The 27,645-nt window shown below is 45.1% G+C and overlaps 2 long non-coding RNA genes and 1 pseudogene across 2 annotated transcripts; 2 read left to right on the forward strand and 1 right to left on the reverse strand.

The window, feature by feature from the left end:
• Window positions 1-879: 879 nt before the first annotated feature.
• On the reverse strand, window positions 880-27,582 carry LOC144135348 (uncharacterized; annotated as a pseudogene).
• On the forward strand, window positions 7,709-13,041 carry LOC144135331 (uncharacterized). The gene is made up of 3 exons (XR_013315455.1): window positions 7,709-7,795; window positions 9,746-9,976; window positions 12,954-13,041. It is a non-coding gene; the product is annotated as an uncharacterized LOC144135331 (long non-coding RNA).
• On the forward strand, window positions 20,010-25,463 carry LOC144135339 (uncharacterized). The gene is made up of 3 exons (XR_013315456.1): window positions 20,010-20,117; window positions 22,068-22,298; window positions 25,294-25,463. It is a non-coding gene; the product is annotated as an uncharacterized LOC144135339 (long non-coding RNA).
• Window positions 27,583-27,645: the final 63 nt, after the last annotated feature.

Raw genomic sequence — 27,645 nt, forward strand, 5'->3', positions numbered from 1 at the left:
CCTTGCCTGCATAGCTTGGAAATAAAATAAATTGTAAGTATATTGATCGTCATGTCATTTGTGAAGACCGTGTGGTGACCTTTTTGAACAGTTGTAGACTGTCTGTAGGCAGCCTACAGACAATGATCAATTAAGATTTTTTAGACAGAGCTCTATAGACTGTCTATAGACAGATATCTACAGCATTGCCAGGCCATATAACTGTAGAATGTCTATAGACAGTCTATAGACCTATGTCTACTGGACCAGTAGATTTTCGTCTACAGGCAGAAATCTACAGGAAGTGTATGGCCTAAGTCTATAGATCATCTATAGACTGCCTATAGACCTGTGTCTATTATCAGTAGACGACGTTTGTCTATAGACGGTCTATGGACAGAAGTCTGTAGGAAGTGTATGGCCATAAATCTATAAATTTTCTAAAGACTGTCTATAGACCTGTGTCTATAGACTGTCTATGGACCTATACATTTGTTTATGGACTGTCTATAGACCGCAAACGTCTACTAAAATTGTATGGCGAAAAATCTATAGATTGTATTTAGATTGGTGTAATGGATTTGTCTATAGACAGTCTACAGACTTCTTAGACTAAAGTCTATAGACAGTCTGTGGATTGTGTAAAGAAATTATTGTAAGGGCGCCCGCCTCCGCGACTGCCCTGGGTGGCCGCGAGGAGCCCTCGCGCAACTCGTAGTACTGGCCGTCGGTCGACGAAGGGGTGGTGTACAGTTGTAGAAACTGACTGATTTAGTTCGTTTCTGATGACAGTAGATTGTTATCGTTTACGTAAATTAGTTTATTGCAAGAAACAAACTGTTCATTAGGAGGGGAGCAAGAGCTCGAGAAATTGCATGCTCATCGCTGGGGCTCCCCGCTCGTTCTGTCCTTTTCCCTTGCCCCTCCATACGGAGGAGCTCTCCGCTTGTCTCAACCTTTGGCCCTCTCCCTCGGGTTCCCAGAGTCCCGTCGCCCGAGGGGAGCCGCTGCCGGCCATAAACAATCGGGAGGTGCCTGTGTTTTGTCTCGCGAAGCGTATTTAAAAAATGACACAAATACACAGGATAAATATGAAAAGAAAACGGAGTTTCAACAGCAGTCGGTTCGCGACGGCCGGAGTGTCGGGAGCCTTCCCACGGTGCACTTCATATTCAGCGTGTCCACCTCCGCATCCTGGTCGGTGGCGATGACACGCCGCTTGGCATCGTCGAAGGTCACCGACCGCCACTGACGGCCCGGGTACGGCTCGTGCATGGCCATCGCCAATACCTGCGCAGAGGAGCCGCCAGCGTGTGATGTCTCAAGGCCCTTATTCTCGTCACGGTGGGGCGCGCTAGCTCATTGAATGAAGACACATGGGAACGCTTCAGTCATACGCAACAAGAGGATTCCTGCCAGCATATATATGCAGTGATAACAGATGGAAGACCACATTCTTCCCATAGACCTTCCAGGGGACAAGGTTTCGCACTGAACCCCGCATAAACAACAAGTGGGGCAGGAAAACAGATCTTCGGAAGTCATCATACCACTACTGTCGCAATGGTTCTGCCACCGGTGCGAATTGTGCGATCAAGGTTGCCCTTTCCAGCAATCTCACGGGACAAATGTTTGATTCAACTGCCACCTGCCACGGTGCGCGTTTCTCACAATCCGGTGGGCCGGTTGTGATGAAGCCACAAGGTCACGTGACCCGCGTGGCCCACCTACCTCGTACGTTGCTTCTCAGAAGGACTTTTCGTGGATTTTTCGGTTATGGTCAACGATGCCGCGGCGACAATAGCTCTTTTTATCGCGACCACGTTAAACTCGACAGCAGAGCCGAACTATGGCCCTGTTACAGAGCGCATATAATTAGTGACATCCTCCAATTTATATAACAGCCTCCCGTGCACACCTCCATTTCCATCAGCAGGGAAGAGGCGGCGGCAGCGACACCCACCTCCGAGGCTGCGCTGGGGTGTCGCGAGCAGCCATCACCCAACTCGTCGCACTGGCCGTTGGGCGACGAAGAGGTCTTGCGCCGGTTAGCCGCGGCCGGGGTGTTGGGGGCCTGCCCACGGAAGTCTTCAGCGTGAGCGGCTCCACCTCGGGGTCCAGGTCGGTGGCGATGACACGCCGCTTGCCATCGTCGAAGGACACCGACCGGCACTGGCGGCCCGGTTGGGGCTCCACCACGGACATTGTGCAACAACCTGCATGTACACCGAGCAACAGCTTATGTACTCAAAAGGCGCACAGACCCCCCCGTATTCTTTACCGTCTCACAAGGCAACGCAGAAGAGGCTCTTTGCGCCACGGGGCACACATCCCCCTAACTGCCTTCACCGCACTGGCCGCTAGAAACTTCCAGGAATGTCGCCCGCTCAGTCTCAGGGACTCATTGTTGGCATTGGGAACACATCAGAAGGATTAAGCGAAGATCTTACAACTCAGCTTGAGTGCACCGCGCAGCAATTAAGGGCAGCTGTGCGCCGACGTGAGTCTTGCTTTCTAACCCCAGTAGGTCCTCGTACTGCACAAGCTGCAGGGCAGCGCAAAGCTTGAATCGGGCGGTTCCAGAAGCCATCCCGAGAAGTAGCACTGTCGACGTCTGGCGAGAGCCCCTCCCCGCGATCGTAACGCGTCTGGCCATCGGCGGCCATCTATAGGAGTACGGCTCGCTCTAATGCTGGTCTGCCTAGCGGTGCATCGCCACTTACGTTCTCCAGCCATGTGTTGACCAGGTGAGCCGTGTAGACGAGTAGCGAGTGTCTGCCTTTGGCCGTGGAATGCTCGGGCTGCTGCCGATGACCATCGGTCCCCTCGTGACCGGACCGCCGCTGCTCCACGCGCTGATGTTCGCTACGGCGCGCCTCGAGCAGCCCACCACAGCCGAGCTCGCGCCCACTCGAGTGATGGTGATAGCTATAGCATGTCGCCGATAGACACACGGAATGAGACCAGGCTAGAATAGGCAGCGGACCCTTAATTAGCCCCTTTTAGCCCTGGGGCCTTCAGTTGACACCAGAGCACAAAATTTATTCTGGAGCCTCAGTAACGATGGAAAAATCTATTGATATTTATTGGAATGATTCCTTCGCGGTCCCTGTTCCTATAGGCATCAATGCTCTCACATTTCTCCTGAGCTGTGTGGTATAAAGAAGAAGAAAAGGCGGCAATAAAGGAATGGATGAAGAAGTCGAAGTATCATGAATATATAAAATCTTTTTTCCCATTTCTTTTCTTCTTTTCTGCTCAGACTTCAACACCACCATCGCCCACCGTCAGCGCAATAGACAAATAACAAGAAAAATAAGAATGGAATTTAGCGCATTTCGCAGGAACTATCAAATCACGAATGGCAGTTTACTAATATATCTGTATTGTATCCGTAATATATTATATCTGTACCCTCTTATGAAGCAGGAACGTCAAGGCTAGCGAAAAGGGTTCAACTTAAACTGAGGACATCGCAGCGAGCTATTAAAAGAAAAGGGACAGGTGTAATGATAATTGTAGTTAAGAGACAGGAAGAGAGCAGAACGGGTGAGGGAATAAACGCAGTCTAATGATTACCTAACCGAAATTAAAAGAAGAAATTGGCCTGGCCAGGGTAATGCCAAGTCAAGATAACCGATGGTCCTTGAGGGTGACGTACAGGATTCCAAGAGAAGTCAGGCGTAGCAGGAGGCGACGGAAAGTTGGGTGGGCGGACGAGATTAACAAGTTTGCGGGAATAAGGTGACAGTGGCTGACACAAGCCAGGGTTAAGACATATGGGAGTGCCCTTTGTCCTGCAGTGAACGTGGTCGGACTGATCAAGATGATTATGGGATTAAATGCGTAGAGGTTGCTCTTTGCCACGTTATCGACATGTGCAATTCTGGCCCTACCAGATCATGTAAGAAAGATAGGAAGAGATTGTTTTAGTGATATCTTTGTAACCCTTTTTAGGACCGAGATTTCGTATCTTGAACGGTCTTGTTGATTGTGTGCGGGCTTGCTTCTGCGCATATTTCGGTTTTCCTTATATCTTCTGGCTTCTCAGCGAATGAAGTTAGATGAAGTTCGCCTTTGCATGAGTCGTTCTCCCGTTCTGTTTTTCTTTATATTCGTTATTGTCTCCTGTCTCAAGGGGTAGGTTAGAGTCTCATGATAGCACATATGTCACTTCTGCCGCATTAATGATCACTCGTTATTATTCCTCTCCAGCAAGCCACACGGTTATAAACGAAAGCAAGAAGCTACGGTGACGCCTCACTCACCTAAAGAGCGGTATGTGACAGCATTATATTTCACAATTGTCGCTTCTTTTGCAACTTTTGTGCGTGATTGCGTCAGTTTCTTTGCAATTGTCGGCCCATCATCTGCGGTATTCGCACTGCAAGAAGCAGTAGCAGGTATCCCTATGCTGAGACGGTGCTGACATTCCCATATATCACTTTTTTTTAATTTTGATTTCGATTCTCTTCCTAGGTTGCTCACAACCTGGTGGTCTGTTGGGATGACATCACAAAGTCACGTGAGCTCCCTCAACCAATCAGCGACTTTCCTGACACCAGATATTCCCGGGATTTTGGTGTGGTTACAGCTGATGCTGTCGCATTATTAGAGGCCGCTAGATGCACACGCGCACGCAGTCACAGCGGTGCGGTTAGGCGGGGCACTCCGCGTGCGCAGCCGGCGTCCAGTAAACCGGTGTCCGTCTACGCGAAGCTAAAATTCCCTACTAGCTATCATATGTAGCCGTATGGCTGCACTCAAGTGGACGAAAAGGAGAAATAATTCCCGTACTCACCATATTCACACGTGTACCACGCTTTTTTTTTGATGCCCTGAGTCTACCTTTAGTCAATCACACCATTATGGTGGAGTGGTATAGGAAACATCAACAGATGCCAAAACATAGACGTGGTCCCCAAAATACAAAACCCGAGTGCGGACCAATGGGAGAAACTGCTTTCCAGCGACCGCTGTGAAGACCAACAAGGTCTGGTACAGCGAGATCAATGGGCGGCAGTGGCCAGGGGAGTCCTGGACTGAGGGCAACCGACCATTGATTAGAACTGGACGAGCTCGACAGAGGAGACTCCTGGGTACACACCCAAGGATAGAACATGTCTGAAGATGCCACAAAGACGCAGACTAGAATAAAGTTTTCTCCTCCTCCTCGACAGAATGAAATGAATTTACTGTTTTCCGCCTTTCTTTTCTCTCAGTGCGTTTCGTCGCGCTCACTCTTCCGCACCCACAGAGGCGAGCTCCTCATGGCCGGCTTTTGTTTTTATTGCGACAGCGTGCCTGCTGGCATCAAGTATTATTTACAATTAGAGATGGATACACATGCAGGCTGTTTGGCGGTGGCGGCGGACGAGACGCCCTTATGAAAATGTTCTATAGACTGCCTATAGACTTTTTATAGACACTATAGACGCCCTTTAGACTAATGTTTTCAATAGACACTGTATAGATGCTCTATAGACTAAAGTCTATAACTTTCCTAATTTCCTTTTGTCTATAGATGGTCCATAGACTACTTATAGACTGAAGTCTATAACCGCATCAATTTCCTTCTATCTATAGATGGTCCATAGACTATCTATAAACTAAATTCTATACCAAATATAATCTTCCTTTGTCTACAGACGGTCAATAGATTATGTATAGACTAAAGTCTATAACCACCTTACTTCCTTTTGTCCATAGAATGTCTATAGATCATCTATAGACTCAAGTCCATAACAGACAATTTTCCTTTCTCTATATTCAGTCAATAGATTATCTATCGACTAAAGTGTATAACAACCTTAATCTCCTTCCGTCTATAAGTGGTCAATATACTATCTATAGAGTAAAGTCTATAACCGCCTTAATTTTGTTCTCTCTATAGATGGTCCATAGAATATCTGTAGACTAGTCTGTAACAGACAAGTTTTCTTTGTCTATAGACGGTCAATAGATTATCTATAGATTGAAGCCTATAACTGCCTCATTTCCTTTTGTGCATAAAAAGTCTATAGACCATTTATAGACCAAAGTCTATAGTAAACATAATTTTCCTTTGTCTATAGGCAGTCAATAGATTTTCTACAGACTAAAGTCGATACCTGCCTTATTTCCTTTTCTCCATAGACAATCTATACACCATCTATAGACTAATGCCTATAACCGCCATAATTTTCTTTTGCTTATAGACAATCTATAAACCATCTATAGACTAGTCTATAACCGGCTTAGCAGCCATTTGTCTATAGACGACCTATCGACAATTTATAGACCAAAATCTCTCAACCGCCCTAATTTCCTATCGTCTATAGACAATCTTTAGACTACGTATAGACTACTGTCTATAGACCTATTGCCTATTGTTTATAACAATCCTAATTTTATCTAACAATGTATACACTGCCTTTCGACTAAGTCCATAAAATATCCATTTCTTTTCGCACTGCATGCTGAGTAGAACTGCATCGGGCCGCCGCGGTGGTTAAGTGGTTATGGCGCTCGGCTGCTGACCCGAAAGACGCGGATTCGTTTCCAGCCGCGGCGGTCGAATTTCGATGGAGGCGAAATTCCTGAGGCCCGTGTAGTGTGCGATGTCAGTGCACGTTAAAGAACCCCAGGTGGTCGAAATTTCCGGAGCCCTTCACTACGGCATCCCTCATTCCCTGAGTTGGCTTGGGACGTTAAACCCCCACGAACCAAACTGCATCGGGTGACCGCAACTATTGTCAAAGTCCTCCGCTTCCTTTGCTATTTCAGGGATAAAAAAAGTATTGTCCAACGGCAATGCAATATCTTCATGTATATTGTTTTTAGAAGCTTTGAAGAGCTAATTTTCCTTAAACCGCGACGTATATTGAGAATATAATTCAATAATCTTTAATGCTGACAGGTAGAGCGAGGAAAGGCACCCATTTCTGAAGTAAGGCTGCTGCAAACTGTACTACATCAAACGAACACACTCTCCCTTAAAGGAATCGCTCGAGAATATACGATTACATCGTTCTATCGTTACTGTCCAACGCGCATAAATTAAGAAGCATTTCATCAGTGACTACATTTATTTCTCCTTAAAACCTCCTGTAAAATAAGGGGGAATAACGGGGGTGAGAATTCAAGGATGTGCCCATCTCTCAGAAACATGATTAGAAGAGACTCAAAGATCATGGTTCTCTGCGGAATTAAGATATGCCATTTATACCTTTGCAGTTTGCATTCACTTGAAAAAGTGCTGCGACTCAACAATCAGAAACCCAGTATATTTTCGTTCTTCGCCGTACACCTGCTGCATCGGAGGCGATAACACGCTGTTGTCCATACCGGTTTTCCAAACACGAGCACACGCCAAAAAGACGTTATTGGATTGGGAAAACATTTAATTCGTCAGAAAAGGCAGAATGCAGACGATCCGTGCAAAGACGTTATGCTATGCACCATTATAATTATTTGAAAAGGGCGCCACATACTACTCGATGGGAGATGCGGCGCGCATGGACAAAGTTGTAAGGTTTCGGTTTTCGCAAAAGTAATAAGGTTCTTAAAGCGCGAGTGGAGAATTTATGCTTTAAACCAATGGCCCTTTGTGTTCTTGGATGCTAGAGCAAGCTACACTTGGCAAGAGTGCAACCAATATAGACATGACCTTGAAATTGGTTTCTGTTTCACTTTTTACCATTTTGCCCGTGGGCGGCGGAAAATCATCCTGGCAGCAAACAACTGTGTACGCCGGCACGCCGGTGTGTCGGCGTCGGCGGCGTTGTCTCTCGTGGATTAAGTTTTGATTGAAATTCAACTTAATCGTCCACTTACGGTAAGTCTACACGATTATTTTTATTCATCCGGTCTCCTTAGCCACTCTAAGCAGTGCTGTGTGTGCAGAGCAGATTATGTGCGCAGCGACAAACTTCCTATCCACGTTTGTAAGCACGTTTGTGTGAGCAGCGGCAGCCGCCATGTTCTCGAATAATGCCCTTACGTCTTTGCCGCTATGTCTTTCCTGGCGCGCGGAAAGGCACTCGGTGCGAAACCCGGGACGGTAAGACATCCTCGCGAGCTCTCTACTGGCTTTTCCGTGCTGAAAGGTAGGTGCACAGCCAGAAATATCGCTTAGCCCGTGAGTGAAGGCCGAAATGAAGCTATGCGTTAGAGCCGTGTGAGCACGATTTACTTGGCATCTTCGCAAACGCACAATCAAGTTGAGAGGTGGATTACATTTATTTTTTATTCTTTGTGTTATCGCCTGTCGGGACCATGGAGTGCTGCTCATTGAGAGGTGTGCATTAATTGCTTGTTTGTTGTAGCCGCTCACTCGGTGCGCGTCGTGGGCAGCGACGTTTCACCAAATATGTTTTGTAACGCTATTGACTAGAGCTCGAGGCGTTTGTCAAAGATGTAGTGAAGCGGCGGTGGAGGAATGCTAATAGAGTGCTGGTTGAAATAAAAGTGGTTGCCGGCGCAAATCGCGAGTGTGTACAAACACCGCGAAGAACCTACGAGCTGCATCCCGTCTCCCCTTTCGTTGCACACGTATGGATTCGTCCATCCCTGTTATCCGAGCGGTTGGCCGCCGCCGCTGGCCTGCGGGCAATTCATTTCGAAAGCTGAGTAAAGGTCGCCTCGACAAGAGATGGCTTACATTTCGTTCCGAGAGGCTCGTTCATAAACCCCGCTTACGCGTGCACAAATTTCTCCAGTACCAATTGTGCGTGAGGCAGAGTATGCGTTTCTGATCTCACACTGCTACATTACAAAAACGCCAATGTAACTTGGCGCTTATTTGCGCCGCGAATGCAATTCTGCTCGCGCTGTTTTATTATGGCTGCGCCTTTTGATGAACACGTTAATTGTTTCAATGAAATAATTCTTGCTTTGAGCGTGTTCGTTGCTTTCGTTGATTTTTCTATCAGCGTTAGGTTAGGGTACCTGCATGCAAGTGTCTCCTTTTTACTGCTCTGTCCAGGCTGCACTTGAAGTAAAAACTCAATTTGAAATGGTATTTCATCATTACAATAATGAGCTTGTCGTCTGAAGCTCACGTATGGTTCTGAAATGGCGCTGCTGCAGCCACTATGTGCTGTGAGTTTTTCTGCATAATCAGCACGGCATGGAAGCGCTGTAACCCACTTGTTCCAAAGAGCCCACTCTGGTGTATGAGTATGCTGTTTCGTCTTAGTGTTTTAAGTTGTGGGCGCAAAACCGTGGTGAACTGGTTCGCAGTCTGCCTGGTAGGTTTTGCATGGCTTGTGCCTGTTTCAGTATCGGCGTACGTACCAGGCTTCATGCAGGGTATTTTGAAGCGCTTGTTCAATAGCGGGTATAAGAATAAATGCTTGAATATTCTCCAGTTGGGATTCTTTTGCAAGGAGCACTGAATGTACGTTTTATGGAGCAGCATTCTCAACAGCTCGTAGCGAGTCAATGATAAGTGGCACAAGTTTTCTAAGTATTCTATTCCAATTAATGTAAAGGGAATGCATACAGAGGTCAGTATTCGCAATAGCTATTTAGTGTAGAGGTAGAGTGCTGCACGGAATGTGGATATTAGTTACAATGTTTTATGACAGCCACATAGAATTTGTCATGCATATTTACTGAAATGATGAATCCGGCGTGATGGCTCAGTGGTAATCGTGTTCTTCAGGTGCTCAAGTTATGCCAAGTCGTCAGTTATGTTATGTAAAGCTACGTCAAGTTATCGTCACCACTGCAAAGTAGCGATGATAACTGCGAGCATCACATAACAGTCTCTGCCTTTGTGCAGATTACCCACTGTGCAGCCGTACATCTCACTGGTCATCGCACGTGCCCTGAAGACGGACGGTAGTCTCGAGCAGCGTACCAGGAAGGCGTGGTTGTCGGTGTCACACGGAAATCCGGCACAGCATCAACGGTTCACTGTGGGCTATAAAAGAAGATTACTTCCACTGGGACCTCACTTGGCAGTGGTGACCGTAACTGCGAGCATCATGTAACCGTCTCTGCCTTTGTGCAGGTTTGTGCATAATTATGCCTCACTGAATGTGATTTTGTTTTCCTTTTATGTCGTCGCTTCTCCTAAGTGCATCGGTTTTTTGCAAAAGATCTGAGTGTACTATAGCTCGTTGTTGTGCTTGCCGTCTTCCACTCACCGAAAGCATCTTTGCAACATGCTCAGAGTGCAAATTTAATTTTCATCGTGGTGCATGTGTGGGAATAACAGAAGAATCTTTCAGTGCTAAGCGCAAAGCCAAAAAGAAAGCATAGAAATGTGACTTGTTGAGGCAACCACAAGGGCACAAGCACCACAGAAAATCCGCAGCATGATTCCGACGTGATACTCAGATTACTGCAGAGTGAAACGAAGCTTGATGCTCTTTTGCCTTTGTCAAAAAAGTTTGATGCATTTGAGACACAAATGCAGTTGCTCTCTGATAAGTTTGACGACTTTCAGAACCACCTGACTGTTCAAGAAAAAACTACAAAACAACAATGTGAGTTGAAGGGCTGGAATCTAACAATGTAGGTAGTGATATAACTCAGCTCAAGCAGGACCTAGATGATTTGGAGTGGCATAGTCGCTTTCTAACCCTAGAGCTTCATATATTGACTGAAACCCAGGATGAGGACTTGCTAAGCAAAGTAAATGAATTTGTAGAAAAGCTGCAAGTTAAGGCTATTACACAAGATGACATTACCGCTGTGCATTACCTACACAGGGCTGAACTGACGAAAGCATTGCAAACCTTTTCAACATGCAGTTTGTAGAAGTTGTTGCATCGAATGATATTCGTGGCACATTATCATGTGATCAATACATGAATGTGCAATGTCCTCAAGCTGTATTTCTCACTCCAACTTTCGCCAAAGAAGTCCTCAACATAATCATGACGCTGAAGGACAACTGTGCATCAGCCTATGGTGATGTGAAAGTTTCCCCCGTGAGAGCTGTAGCCGCACTGATAACTCCGGTCCTTACGCATATATGCAACTGCATACTTCAAGTAGGGATATTTCCAAACCAAATGAAGCTTGCGTGTTCCAGCTATTCATAAAGGTGGTGCTTTTGAAGACTTGAACAACTATAGACCAATGTCAGTGCTTTCAGTCTTTTCAAAAGTTGCTGAACATGTAATGAACAAAAGAATTGTCGATTTCCTCACTCTGCATAACTTGATAGTAAACAAGCAGTTTGGATTCAGAAAGAATAAGGCAACTGAAACTGCTTTATTTTATATTAAACAGAAAATTCTTGACAACATTAAGAAATGAAAGCTTACTTTGGGTTTATTTCTTGATTTCAGGAAAGCCTTTGATTCTGTCCATCATGATATATTATTAATAAAGCTACCGTTCTATGGAATCCAAGGTACAGCACATGCCCTGATGGAAAGCTGTTTAATTTTCAGGGAAAATACACCACAATAAAGAGCACCGAATCCGATCGAGGCACTATTAAATACGGAGCTCCATAGGGATCCATTCAAGGCTCCATATTATTCTTGATATATATGAGTGATAATGTAACCACCGCAGGCTGCTCTGAAATGGTATTACATGCAAATGACACTAATGTATTTTTTTTTCAGGTTGCAATGAAAGCTTCATTTACAGGGAAGCAAATGAATGGCTTCACTATTTAGACTTTTGGATTACCTTTAATAAAGTAGACCTAAACATAAACAAGATGAAATACCTGATTTTCAAGCCTAAAGGTAGCAAAAAAGATAGTGAGTTCAAATCGAAGTTCCGGAATAACATCATCAACCAGTCTAAGAGGATTTGCTTTCTAGGCGTTATCATTCATGAAACGTTTCTCTGGAATTCACACACAGAAGCACTCCGAATTTAACTTCATGTGTTTTTGTCATATTAAACAGGTTGCCAGTGAAGCAATAAACTTACTATGCTCTCTTTTATTCACGTTTAACATACTGCTCCCTGGTATCGTCAGACAAAACACAAAGAAACCTTGATTATCTGCACCCTCTGCAAAAGAGCTCAATATGTGATATTCGAAAATTCCAAAAATAGAACATTGCTTGCCATGCTTTAAGATCTATGACATACTAGAGATCAGTAAGCTATTCAAATATAAGTTATTTCTGGAAATCGTGCACCAGTATATGTTATACCGTTCCAATATTGAGGTTCAATACAAAAAGAAACACTCCACATCTTCTTAGGTAAGATAAAATACAGGTGCTGATCTCGCACCAACTATGGTGATGTGAGATTATGTATGCAGATAGCAAATTTATTGAATCAATATCCGGCCATCTTTGAATTATTACGAATCTACCCATCACTACCTAAAGAAAACACTAAGACATATGTACCTAATGGAATAATAAGTCAAAGAATTTCTTTTGTGTCATGGATGACATTTGGGTGTGTTGTACGTGTAAATTGTATTTGGGAATCTGTAAATCTTTTTTTTCTATATACAGAAGCATGCACACAGTCCTCAGGGTTGTCCATTTGTCTTGTTTTGTGTGCTTGCATACATATTGGTTGTTGTACGATGTACTGTACTGCAAATGTGTTCGAATATGCCTATAGTGCTTGCCACAGCTGTTAGGGGTGGGATGGCCTCATCAGGCAAAAATGCCATTAGCCTTCTCACCCAGGACAAATTTTGTATATTTTTTGTCCCAAATAAACTGTGCTACTACTACAAGCTGAATGATGCAGGTTCGATCCTGGTCTAGCTTGTCACGTTTTGATAGAGGCAAAATGCTAGAGGCTTGTGTTCTATGCAATGTCAGTGTACGGTAAGAAAGCGCAGGTGGCCGAAATTACTTCGCAACCTTTCACTACGGTGCCTCTCAGCCTGAGTCACCTTGGGTTTTTGGACCACATAAAACCAAACCAAAACATCGACTAGCTTTCTTGAATGGGATAGCCAGGATATATATGCCTTGTGTTGTAAAGTAGAGATGGAGTGCGAATATTTTTCTCAGCTCCTCATAATTTTTTCTTCCACTGTACAGGTCAACATGCCCGGATGTCTGACTGCAGACAACAGGTCGCAAGATTGCTTCTGAGGAAACTATAATCGGACCATTACTTTCAACATTTATTTTTATGTGGTGCATTCTTATGGTGCATGTATTGCATATTCCTTGCCTGCATAGCTTGGAAATAAACTAAATTGAAAGTATATTGATCGTCATGTCATTTATGAAGACCGTGTGGTGACCTTTTTCAACAGTTGTAGACTGTCTATTGGCAGTCTACAGACAATGGTCTATTAAGGTTTTTTAGACAGAGCTCTTTAGACTGTCTATATACAATATCTACAGCAATGCCAAGCCACATAACTGTGGAATGTCTATAGACAGTCTATAGACCTATTTCTACTGGACCAGTAGATTTTTGTCTATAGACAGAAATCTACAGGAAGTGTATGGCCTAAGTCTATAGATCATCTATAGACTGCCTATAGACCTGTGTCTATTATCAGTAGACGCTTGTCTATAGACGGTCTATGGACAGAAGTCTATAGGAAGTGTATGGCCATAAATCTATAAATTTTCTAAAGACTGTCTATAGACCTGTGTCTATAGACTGTCTATGGACCTATACATTTGTTTATGGACTGTCTATAGACAAATGTCTACTAAAAGTGTATGGCCATAAATCTATAGATTGTTTATAGCCTGGTCTAAAGGATTTGTCTATAGATAATCTATAGACTTATTAGACTAAAGTCTATAGACAGTCTATGGACTTTCTAAAGAAATTTTTGTAAGGGAAGGTTGCCCTTCCCAGCAATCTCAAGGGACAAATGTTTGATTCAACTGCTACCTGCCACGGTGCGCGTTTCTCACAATTAGGTGGGCCGCTTGTGATGAAGCCACAAGGTCACGTGACCCGCGTTGCCCACCTACCTCCTAGGTTGCTTCTAAGGGGGACTTTTCGTGGATTTTTCGGTTATGGTCAACGTTGCCGCCAACGCCGCGACGACATTAGCTCTTTTTATCGCGACCACGTTAAATTCGACAGCAGAGCCGAACTACGGCCCTGTTACAGTGCGCTTATAATTAGAGACATCCTCCAATTTATATAACAGCCTTCCGTACACACCTCCATTTCCATCAGCAGGGAAGAGGCGGCGGCAGAGACCCACCTCCGAGGCTGCGCTGGGGGGTCGCGAGCAGCCATCGCCCAACTCGTCGAACTGGCCGCTGGGCGACGAAGAGGTGCTGCGTCGGTTAGCCGCGGCCGGGGTGTTGGGGGCCTGCCCACGGAAGTCTTCAGCGTGAGCGGCTCCACCTCGGGATCCAGGTCGGTGGCGATGGCACGCCGCTTGCCATCGTCGAAGGACACCGACCGGCACTGGCGGCACGGTTGGGGCTCGTGCACGGACATTGTGAAAGTACCTGCATGTACACCGAGCAACAGCTGATGTACTCAAAAGGCGCACAGACTTCCCGTATTCTTTACCGACTCACAAGGCAACGCATAAGAGGCTCTTTGCGCCACGGGGCACACATCCCCCTAACTGCCTTCACAGCACTAGACGCTAGAAACTTGCAGGAATGTCGCCCGCTCAGTCTCAGGGACTCATTGTTGGCATTGGGAACACATCAGCAGGATTAAGCGAAGATCTTACAACTCAGCTTGAGTGCACCGCGCTGCAACTAAGGGCAGCTATGCGCTGAAGTGAGTCTTGCTTTCTAACCCCAGTAGGTCCTCGCACTGCACAAGCTGCAGGGCAGCGCAAAGCTTGAATCGGGCGGTTCCAGAAGCCATCCCGAGAAGTAGCACTGTCGACGTCTGGCGAGAGCCCCTCCCCGCGATCGTAACGCGTCTGGCCATCGGCGGTCATCTATAGGAGTACGGCTCGCTCTAATGCTGGTCTGCCTAGCGGTGCATCGCCACTTACGTTCTCCAGCCATGTGTTGACCAGGTGAGCCGTGTAGACGAGTAGCGAGTGTCTGCCTTTGGCCGTGGAATGCTCGGGCTGCTGCCGATGACCATCGGTCCCCTCGTGACCGGACCGCCGCTGCTCCACGCGCTGATGTTCGCTACGGCGCGCCTCGAGCAGCCCACCACAGCCGAGCTCGCGCCCACTCGAGTGATGGTGATCGCTTTAGCATGTCGCCGATAAACACACGGAATGAGACCAGGCTAGAATAGGCAGCGGACCATTAATTAGCCCCTTTTAGCCCTGGGGCCTTCAGTTGACACCAGAGCACAAAATTTATTCTGGAGCCTCAGTAACGATGGAAAAATCTTTTGATATTTATTGGAATGATTCCTTCGCGGTCCCTGTTCCTATAGGCATCAATGCTCTCACATTTCTCCTGAGCTGTGCGGTATAAAGAAGAAGAAAAGGCGGCAATGAAGGAATGGATGAAGAAGTCGAAGTATCAAAAATATATAAAATCTTTTTTTCCCTTTTCTTTTCTGCTCAGACTTCCATCACCACCATCACCCACCGTCAGCGCAATAGAGAAATAACAAGAAAAATAAGAATGGAATTTAGCGCATTTCGCAGGAACTATCAAATCACGAATGGCAGTTTACTAATATATCTGTATCTTATCCGTAATATATTATATCTGTACCCACTTATGAAGCAGGAACGTCAAGGCTAGCGAAAAGGGTTCAACTTAAACTGAGGACATCGCAGCGAGCTATTAAAAGAAAAGGGACAGGTGTAATGATAGGTGTAGTTAAGAGACAGGAAGAGAGCAGAACGGGTGAGGGAATAAACGCAGTCTAATGATTACCTAACCGAAATTAAAAGAAGAAATTGGCCTGGCCAGGGTAATGCCAAGTCAAGATAACCGATGGTCCTTGAAGGTGACGTACAGGATTCCAAGAGAAGTCAGGCGTAGCAGGAGGCGACGGAAAGTTGGGTGGGCGGACGAGATTAACAAGTTTGCGGGAATAAGGTGACAGTGGCTGACACAGGCCAGGATTAAGAGATATGGGAGTGCCCTTTGTCCTGCAGTGAATGTGGTCGGACTGATCAAGATGATTATGGGATTAAATGCGTAGAGGTTGCTCTCTGCCACGTTATCGACATGTGTAATTCTGGCCCTACCAGATCATGTCAGAAAGATAGGGAGATTGTTTTAGTGATATCTTTGTAACCCTTTTTTAGGAGCGAGATTTCGTATCTTGAACCGTCTTGTTGATTGTGTGTGGGCTTGCTTCTGCGCATGTTTCGGTTTTCCTTATATCTTCTGGCTTCTCAGCGAATGAAGTTAGATGAAGTTCGCCGTTGCATGAGTCGTTCTCCCGTTCTGTTTTTCTTTATATTCGTTATTGTCTCCTGTCTCAAGGGGTAGGTTAGAGTCTCATGATAGCACATATGTCACTTCTGCCGCATTAATGATCACTCGTTATTATTCCTCTCCAGCAAGCCACACGGTTATAAACTAAAGCAAGAAGCTACGGTGACGCGTCACTCACCTAAAGAGCGGTATGTGAAAGCATTATATTTCACAATTGTCGCTTCTTTTGCAACTTTTGTGCGTGATTGCGTCAGTTTCTTTGCAATTGTCGGCCCATCATCTGCGATATTCGCACTGCAAGAAGCAGTAGCAGGTAGTAGACGGTGCTGACATTCCCACATATCACTTTATTTAATTTCAATTTCAATTCCCTTCCTATGTTGCTCACAACCTGGTGGTCTGTTGTGATGACATCACAAAGTCACGTGAGCTCCCTCAACCAATCAGCGACTTTCCTGACACCAGATATCCCCGGGATTTTGGTGTGGTTACAGCTGATGCTGTCGCATTAATAGAGGCCGCTAGATGCACACGCGCACGCAGTCACAGCGGTGCGGTTAGGCGGGGCACTCCGCGTGCGCAGCCGGCGTCCGGTAAACCGGTGTCCGTCTACGCGAAGCTAAAATTCCCTACTAGCTCCCATTTGTAGCCGTATGGCTGCACTCAAGTGGACGAAAAGGAGTAATAATTCCCGTACTCACCATATTCACACGTGTACCACGCTTTTTTTTGATGCCCTGAGTCTACCTTTAGTCAATCACCCCATTATGGTGGAGTGGAAAAGGAAACTTCAACAGATGCCAAAACATAGACGTGGTCCCCAAAATACAAAACCCGAGTGCGGACCTATGGGAGAAACTGCTTTCCAGCGACCGCTGTGAAGACCAACAAGGTCTGGTACAGCGAGATCAACGGGTGGCAGTGGCCAGGGGAGTCCTGGACTGAGGTCAACCGACCACTGATTAGAACTGGACGAGCTCGACAGAGGAGACTCCTGGGTACACACCCAAGGATAGAACATCTCTGAAGATGCCACAAAGCCGCAGACTAGAATAAAGTTTTCTCCTCCTCCTCGACAGAATGAAATGACTTTACTGTTTTCCTCCTTTCTTTTCTCTGAGTGCGTTTCGTCGCGCTCAGTCTTCCGCACCCACAGAGGCGAGCTCCTCATGGCCGGCTTTTGTTTTTAATAATAACAATAATAATAATTGGTTTTTGGGGGGAAAGGAAATGACGCAGTATCTGTCTCATATATCGTTGGACACCAGAACCACGCCGTAAGGGATGGGTAAAAAAGGGAGTGAAAGAAGAAAGGAAGAGAGAGGTGCCGTAGTGGAGGGCTCCGGAATAATTTCGACCACGCCGCTGCGTTTTTATGGAGGAAAAACGCTTAGGCGCCCGTGTGCTGTGCGATGTCAGTGCACGTTAAAGATCCCCAGGTGGTCGAAATTTGCGACAGCGCGCCTGCTGGCATCAAGTATTATTTACAATTAGAGATGGATACACATGCAGGCTGTTTGGCGGTGGTGGCGGACGCGACGCCCTTATGAAAATGTTCTATAGACTGTCTATAGATTTTTATAGACACTATAGACGCCCTTTAGACTATTGTTTTCAATAGACACTGTATAGATGCTCAATCGACTAAAGTCTATAACCTTCCTAATTTCCTTTTGTCTATAGATGGTCCATAGACTATCTATAGACTAAATTCTACACCAAATATAATTTTCCTTTGTCTACAGACGGTCAATACATTATCTATAAACTAAAGTCTATAACCGCCTTACTTCCTTTTGTCCATAGAATGTCTATAGATCATCTATAGACGCAAGTCCATAACAGACAATTTTCCTTTCTCTATATTCAGTCAATAGATTGTCTATAGACTAAAGTGTATAACAACCTTAATCTCCTTCCGTCTATAAGTGGTCAATAGACTATCTATAGAGTAAAGTCTATAACCGCCTTAATTTTGTTCTGTCTATAGATGGTCCATAGAATATCTGTAGGCTAGTCTGTAACAGACAAGTTTTCTTTGTCTATAGACGGTCAATAGATTATCTATAGATTGAAGCCTATAACTGCCTCATTTCCTTTTGTGCATAAAAAGTCTATAGACCATTTATAGACCAAAGTCTATAGTAAACATAATTTTCCTTTGTCTATAGGCAGACAATAGATTTTCTACAGACTAAAGTTGATACCTGCCTTATTTCCTTTTCTCCATAGACAATCTATACACCATCTATAGACTAATGCCTATAACCGCCATAATTTCCTTTTGTTTATAGACAATCTATAAACCATCTATAGACTAGTCTATAACCGGCTTAGCAGCCATTTGTCTATAGACGACCTACAGACAATTTATAGACCAAAATCTCTCAACCGCCTTAATTTCTTATCGTCTATAGACAATCTTTAGACTACGTATAGACTATTGTCTATAGACATATTGCCTATTGTTTATAACAATCCTAATTTTATCTAACAATGTATACACTGCCTTTCGACTAAGTCCATAAAATATCCATTTCTTTTCGCACTGCATGCTGAGTAGAACTGCATCGGGCCGCCGCGGTGGTTAAGTGGTTATGGCGCTCGGCTGCTGACCCGAAGGACGCGGATTCGTTGCCAGCCGCGGTGGTCGAATTTCGATGGAGGCGAAATTCCTGAGGCCCGTGTAGTGTGCGATGTCAGTGCACGTTAAAGAACCCCAGGCGGTCGAAATTTCCGGAGCCCTTCACTACGGCATCCCTCATTCCCTGAGTTTGCTTGGGACGTTAAACCCCCACGAACCAAACTGCATCGGGTGACCGCAACTATTGTCAAAGTCCTCCGCTTCCTTTGCTATTTCAGGGATAAAAAAAAATATTGTCCAACGGCAATGCAATATCTTCATGTATATTGTTTTTAGAAGCTTTGAAGAGCTAATTTTCCTTAAACCGCGACGTATATTGAGAATATAATTCAATAATCTTTAATGCTGACAGGTAGAGCGAGGAAAGGCACCCATTTCTGAAGTAAGGCTGCTGCAAACTGTACTACATCAAACGAACACACTCTCCCTTAAAGGAATCGCTCGAGAATATACGATTACATCGTTCTATCGTTACTGTCCAACGCGCATAAATTAAGAAGCATTTCATCAGTGACTACATTTATTTCTCCTTAAAACCTCCTGCAAAATAAGGGGGAATAACGGGGGTGAGAATTCAAGGATGTGCCCATCTCTCAGAAACATGATTAGAAGAGACTCAAAGATCATGGTTCTCTGCGGAATTAAGATATGCCATTTATACCTTTGCAGTTTGCATTCATGTGATAAAGTGCTGCGACTCAACAATCAGAAACCCAGTATATTTTCGTTCTTCGCCGTACACCTGCTGCATCGGAGGCGATAACACGCTGTTGTCCATACCGGTTTTCCAAACACGAGCACACGCCAAAAAGACGTTATTGGATTGGGAAAACATTTCATTCGTCAGAAAAGGCAGAATGCAGACGATCCGTGCAAAGACGTTATGCTATGCACTATTATAATTATTTGAAAAGTGCGCCACATACTATTCGAAGGGAGATGCGGCGCGCATGGACAAGGTTGTAAGGTTTCGGTTTTCGCGAAAGTAATAAGGTTTTTAAAGCGCGAGTGGAGAATTTATGCTTTAAACCAATGCCCCTTTGTGTTCTTGGATGCTAGAGCAAGCTACACTTGGCAAGAGTGCAACCAATATAGACATGACAGTGAAATTGGTTTCTGTTTCACTTTTTACCATTTTGCCCGGAGGCGGCGGAAAATCATCCGGGCAGCAAACAACTGTGTACGCCGGTGTGTCGGCGTCGGCGGCGTTGTCTCTCGTGGATTAAGTTTTGATTGAAATTCAACTTAATCGTCCACTTACGGTAAGCCTACACGATTATTTTTATTCATCCGGTCTCCTCAGCCACTCTAAGCAGTGCTGTGTGTGCAGAGCAGATTATGTGCGCAGCGACAAACTTCCTATCCACGTTTGTAAGCACGTTTGTGTGAGCAGCGGCACCCGCCATGTTCTCGAATAATGCGCTTACGTCTGTGCCGCTATGTCTTTCCTTGCGCGCGGAAAGGCACTCGGTGCGAAACCCGGGACGGTAAGACATCCTCGCGAGCTCTCTACTGGCTTTTCCGTGCTGAAATGTAGGTTCACAGCCAGAAATATCGCTTAGCCCGTGAGTGAAGGCCGAAATGAAACTATGCGTTAGAGCCGTGTGAGCACGATTTACTTGGCATCTTCGCAAACGCACAATCAAGTTCAGAGGTGGATTACATTTATTTTTTATTATTTGTGTTATCGCCTGTCGGGACCATGGAGTGATGTTCATTGAGAGGTGTGCATTAATTGCTTGTTTGTTGTAGCCGCTCACTCGGTGCGCGTCGTGGGCAGCGACGTTTCACCAAATATGTTTTGTAACGCTATTGACTAGAGCTCGAGGCGTTTGTCAAAGATGTAGTGAAGCGGCGGTGGAGGAATGATAATAGAGTGCTGGTTGAAATAAAAGTGGTTGCCGGCGCAAATCGCGAGTGTGTACAAACACCGCGAAGAACCTACGAGCTGCATCCCGTCTCCCCTTTCGTTGCACACGTATGGATTCGTCCATCCCTGTTATCCGAGCGGTTGGCCGCCGCCGCTGGCCTGCGGGCAATTCATTTCGAAAGCTGAGTAAAAGTCGCCTCGACAAGAGATGGCTTACATTTCGTTCCGAGAGGCTCGTTCATAAACCCCGCTTACGCGTGCACAAATTTCTCCAGTACCAATTGTGCGTGAGGCAGAGTATGCGTTTCTGATCTCACACTGCTACATTACAAAAACGCCAATGTAACTTGGCGCTTATTTGCGCCGCGAATGCAATTCTGCTCGCGCTGTTTTATTATGGCTGCGCCTTTTGATGAACACGTTAATTGTTTCAATGAAATAATTCTTGCTTTGAGCGTGTTCGTTGCTTTCGTTGATTTTTCTATCAGCGTTAGGTTAGGGTACCTGCATGCAAGTGTCTCCTTTTTACTGCTCTGTCCAGGCTGCACTTGAAGTAAAAACTCAATTTGAAATGGTATTTCATCATTACAATAATGAGCTTGTCGTCTGAAGCTCACGTATGGTTCTGAAATGGCGCTGCTGCAGCCACTATGTGCTGTGAGTTTTTCTGCATAATCAGCACGGCATGGAAGCGCTGTAACCCACTTGTTCCAAAGAGCCCACTCTGGTGTATGAGTATGCTGTTTCGTCTTAGTGTTTCAAGTTGTGGGCGCAAAACCGTGGTGAACTGGTTCGCAGTCTGCCTGGTAGGTTTTGCATGGCTTGTGCCTGTTTCAGTATCGGCGTACGTACCAGGCTTCATGCAGGGTATTTTGAAGCGCTTGTTCAATAGCGGGTATAAGAATAAATGCTTGAATATTCTCCAGTTGGGATTCTTTTGCAAGGAGCACTGAATGTACGTTTTATGGAGCAGCATTCTCAACAGCTCGTAGCGAGTCAATGATAAGTGGCACAAGTTTTCTAAGTATTCTATTCCAATTAATGTAAAGGGAATGCATACAGAGGTCAGTATTCGCAATAGCTATTTAGTGTAGAGGTAGAGTGCTGCACGGAATGTGGATATTAGTTACAATGTTTTATGACAGCCACATAGAATTTGTCATGCATATTTACTGAAATGATGAATCCGGCGTGATGGCTCAGTGGTAATCGTGTTCTTCAGGTGCTCAAGTTATGCCAAGTCGTCAGTTATGTTATGTAAAGCTACGTCAAGTTATCGTCACCACTGCAAAGTAGCGATGATAACTGCGAGCATCACATAACAGTCTCTGCCTTTGTGCAGATTACCCACTGTGCAGCCGTACATCTCACTGGTCATCGCACGTGCCCTGAAGACGGACGGTAGTCTCGAGCAGCGTACCAGGAAGGCGTGGTTGTCGGTGTCACACGGAAATCCGGCACAGCATCAACGGTTCACTGTGGGCTATAAAAGAAGATTACTTCCACTGGGACCTCACTTGGCAGTGGTGACCGTAACTGCGAGCATCATGTAACAGTCTCTGCCTTTGTGCAGGTTTGTGCATAATTATGCCTCACTGAATGTGATTTTGTTTTCCTTTTATGTCGTCGCTGCCCCTAAGTAGATGAGTTTTTTGTACAAGATCTGAGCATACTATAGCTAATTGTTGTGCTTGACGTCCGTCTTCCACTCACTGATAGCATCTTTGCAACATGCTAAGAGTGCAAATTTAATTTTCATCGTGGTGCATGTGCGGGAATAACAGAAGAATCTTTCAATGCTAAGCACGAAGCCAAAAAGAAAGCATGGAAATGTGACTCTTTTCGAGGCAACCACAACGGCACAAGCACCACAGAAAATCCGAAGCATGATTCCGATGTGATACTCAGATTACTGCAGACTGAAACGAAGCTTGATGCTCTTTTGCCTTTGTCAAAAAAGTTTGATGCATTTGAGACGCAAATGCAGTTGCTCTCTGATAAGTTTGACGACTTTCAGAACCACCTGACTGTTCAAGAAAAAACTACAAAACAACTGACGTAGTGAGTTGAAGGGCTGGAATCTAACAACGTAGGTAGTGATATAACTCAGCGGAAGCCGGACCTTGATGATTTGGAGTGGCGTAGTCGCTGTCTAACCCTAGAGCTTCATATATTGACTGAAACCCAGGATGAGGACATGCTAAGCAAAAAAAATGAGATTGTAGAAAAGCTGCAAGTTAAGGTTATTACACAAGATGACGTTACCGCTATGCTACACAGGGCTGAACTGACAAAAACATTGCAAACCTTTTCAACATGCACTTTGTAGAAGTTGGTGCCTCAAATGATATTCATGGTACATTATCATGTGAACAATATATTAATGTTCAATGTCCTCAAGCTGTATTTCTCACTCCAACTTGAGCCGAAGAAGTCCTCAACATAATCATGACGCTGAAGGACAACTGTGCATCAGCCTACGATGATGTGAAAGTTCCCCCGTGAAGTTGTAGCCACACTGATAACTCCAGTCCTTACGCATATATGCAACTGCGTACTTCAAGTAGGGATATTTCCAAACCAAATGAAGCTTCCGCATGTTCCAGCTATTCATAAAGGTGGTGCTTTTGAAGACGAACAACTATAGACCAATGTCAGTGCTTTCAGTCTTTTCAAAAGTTGCTGAACACATAATGAACAAAAGAATTGTTGATTTCCTCACTCTGCATAACTTGATAGTAAACAAGCAGTTTGGATTCAGAAAGAATAAGGCAACTGAAACTGCTTTACTTTATATTAAACAGAAAATTCTTGACAACATTAAGAAAGGAAAGCTTACTTTGGGTTTCTTTCTTGATTTCAGGAAAACCTTTGATTCTGTCCATCATGATATATTATTAATAAAGCTACCGTTCTATGGAATCCAAGGTACAGCACATGCCCTGATGGAAAGCTGTTTAATTTTCAGGGAGCAATACACCATAATAAAGAGCACCAAATCCGATTGAGGCACTATTAAATACGGAGTTCCATAGGGATCCATTCTAGGCCCCATATTATTCTTGATATATATGAGTGATATTGTAAACACCCCAGGCTGCTCTGAAATGGTATTACATGCAGATGACACTAATGTATTTTTTTTTTCAGGTTGCAATGAAAGCTTCGTTTACAGGGAAGCAAATGAATGGCTTCACTATTTAGACTTTTAGTCAACCTTTAATAAACTAGACCTAAAGATAAACAAGATGGAATACCTGATTTTCAAGCCTAAAAGTAGCAAAACAGATAGTGAGTTCAAATTGAAGTTCCGGAATAACATTATCAACCAGTCTAAGAGGATTTGCTTTCTAGGTGTTATCATTCATGAAATGTTTCTCTGGAATTCGCACACAGAAGCTCTCCGAATTGAACTTCACGTGTTTTTGGCATATTAAGCAGGTTGCCAGTGAAGCAATAAACTTACTATGCTCTCTTTCATTCACGTTTAACATACTGCTCCCTGGTATCGTCAGACACAACACAAAGAAACCTTGATTAGCTGCACCCTCTGCAAAAGAGCTCAATATGTGGTATTCGAAAATACCAAAAATAGAACATTGCTTCCCATGCTTTAAGGTCTATGACATACTAGAGATCAGTAAGCTATTCAAATATAAGTTATTTCTGGAAATCGTGCAGCAGTATATGTTACACCATTCAAATATTGAGGTTCAGTACAAAAAGAAACACACTCCACATCTCCTTAGGGAAGATAAAATATAGGGGCCCCGATCTCCCACCAACTATGGTGATGTGAGATTATGTATGCAAATAGCAAATTTATTGAATCAATATCCAGCCATGTTTCAATTTTTACCAATCTACCCATCACTACCTAAAGAAAACACTAAGACATATGTACCTAATGGAATAATAAGTCAAAGAATTTCTTTTGTGTCATGGATGACATTTGGGTGTGTTGTACGTGTAAATTGTATTTGGGAATCTGTAAATCTTTTTTTTCCATATACAGAAGCATGCACACAGTCCTCAGGGTTGTCCATTTGTTTTGTTTTGTGTGCTTCCATACATATTGGTTGTTGTACGATGTACTGTACTGCAAATGTGTTCGAATATGCCTATAGTGGTTGCCACTGCTGTCAGGGGTGGGATGGCCTCATCAGGCAAAAATGCCATTTGCCTTCTCACCCAGGACAAATTTTGTATTTTTTTTGTCCCAAATAAACTGTACTACTACCACAACCTGGATGATGCAGGTTCGATCCTGGTCTAGCCTGTCGCGTTTTGATAGAGGCAAAATGCTAGAGGCCTGTGTTCTATGCAATGTCAGTGCACGGTAAGAAACCGCCGGTGGCCGAAATTACTCCACAACCTTTCACTACGGCGCCTCTCATGGCCTGAGTCACCTTGGGTTTTTTGGACCACATAAAACCAAACCAAAGCATGACTAGCTTTCTTCAATGGGATAGCCAGGATATATATGCCTTGTTTTTTAAAGCACATTTGTAGAGATGGAGTGGGAATTTTTTTTCAGTTTCTCTTATTTTTTTTCTTCCACTGTACAGGTCAACATGCCCGGATGACTGACTGCAGACAACAGGTCGCTGGATTGCTTCTGAGGAAACTATATTCGGACTATTACTTTCAGCATTTATTTTTATGTGGTGTATTCTTATGGTGCATGTGTTGCATATTCCTTGCCTGCATAGCTTGGAAATAAAATAAATTGTAAGTATATTGATCGTCATGTCATTTGTGAAGACCGTGTGGTGACCTTTTTGAACAGTGGTAGACTGTCTGTAGGCAGCCTACAGACAATGGTCAATTAAGGTTTTTTTAGACAGAGCTCTATAGACTGTCTATAGACAAATATCTACAGCATTGCCAGGCCATATAACTGTGGAATGTCTATAGACAGTCTATAGACCTATGTCTACTGGACCAGTAGATTTTTGTCTATAGACAAATATACAGGAAGTGTATGGCATAAGTCTATAGATCATCTATAGACTGCCTATAGACGTGTGTCTGTTATCACTAGACATTTGTCTATAGACGGTCTATGGACAGAAGTCTATAGGAAGTGTATGGCCATAAATCTATAAATTTTCTAAAGACTGTCTATAGACCTGTGTTTATAGACTGCCTATAGACCTATTTACCTTCTGTAGACATTTATCTATGGGACTGTCTATACACAACAAAAGTCTACTGAAAGTGTATGGCGAAAAATCTATAGATTGTATTTAGAATGGTCTACTGGATTTGTCTATAGACCGTCTATAGACTTCTTAGACTAAAGTCCATAGACAGTCTGTGGATTGTGTAAAGAAATTTTTGTAAGGGCGCCCGCCTCCGCGACTGCCCTGGGTTGCCGCGAGGAGCCCTCGCGCAACTCGTAGTACTGGCCGTCGGTCGACGAAGGGGTGGTGTACAGTTGTAGAAACCGAATGATTTAGTTCGTTTCTGATGACAGTAGATTGTTATCGTTTACGTAAATTAGTTTATTGCAAGAAACAAACTGTTCATTAGGAGGGGAGCAAGAGCTCGAGAAATTGCATGCTCATCGCTGGGGCTCCCCGCTCGTTCTGTCCTTTTCCCTTGCCCCTCCATACGGAGGAGCTCTCCGCTTGTCTCAACCTTTGGCCCTCTCCCTCGGGTTCCCAGAGTCCCGTCGCCGAGGGGAGCCGCTGCCGGCCATAAACAATCGGGAGGTGCCTGTGTTTTGTCTCGCGAAGCGTATTAAAAAATGACACAAATACACAGGATAAATATGAAAAGAAAACGAAGTTTCAACAGCAGTCGGTTCGCGACGGCCGGAGTGTCGGGGGCCTTCCACGATGGACTTCAGATTCAGCGTGTCCACCTCCGCATCCTGGTCGGTGGCGATGACACGCCGCTTGGCATCGTCGAAGGTCACCGACCGCCACTGACGGCCCGGGTACGGCTCGTGCATGGCCATCGGCAATACCTGCGCAGAGGAGCCGCCAGCGTGTGAGGTCTCAAAGCGCTTATTCTCGTCACGGTGGGGCGCGCTAGCTCACTGAATGAAGACACATGGGAACGCTTCAGTCATACGCAACAAGAGATTCCTGCCAGCATATATATGCAGTGACAACAGATGGAAGACCACATTCTTCCATAGACCTTCCAGGGGACAAGGTTTCGCACTGAACCCCGCATCAACAACAAGTGGGGCAGGAAACAGATCTTCGGAAGTCATCATACCACTACTGTCGCAATGGTGCTGCCACCGGTGCGACTTGTGCGATCAAGGTTGCCCTTCCAGCAATCTCACGGGACAAATGTTTGATTCAACTGCCACCTGCCACGGTGCGCGTTTCTCACAATCCGGTGGGCCGGTTGTGATGAGCCACAAGGTCACGTGACCCCCGTGGCCCACCTACCTTCTACGTTGCATCTCAGCGGGAATTATCGTGGATTTTCGGTTATGGTCAAAGATGCCGCGGGCGACAATAGCTCTTTTTATCGCGACCACGTTAAAATCGACAGCAGAGCCGAACTACGGCCCTGTTACAGTGCGCTTATAATTAGAGACATCCTCCAATTTATATAACAGCCTCCCGTGCGCACCTCCATTTCCATCAGCAGGGAAGCGGCGGCGGCAGAGACACCCACCTTCGAGGCTGCGCTGGGGGGTCGCGAGCAGCCATCGCCCAACTCGTCGCACTGGCCGTTGGGCGACGAAGAGGTGTTGCGTCGGTTAGCCGCGGCCGGGGTGTTGGGGGCCTGCCCACGGAAGTCTTCAGCGTGAGCGGCTCCACCTCGGGGTCCAGGTCGGTGGCGATGACACGCCGCTTGCCATCGTCGAAGGACACCGACCGGCACTGGCGGCCCGGTTGGGCTCCTGAACGGACATTGTGAAACAACCCTGCATGTACACCGAGCAACAGCTT

Source organism: Amblyomma americanum, chromosome 1 (genome assembly GCF_052857255.1).
Source record: "Amblyomma americanum isolate KBUSLIRL-KWMA chromosome 1, ASM5285725v1, whole genome shotgun sequence".
Taxonomy (NCBI): Eukaryota; Metazoa; Arthropoda; class Arachnida; order Ixodida; family Ixodidae; genus Amblyomma; species Amblyomma americanum.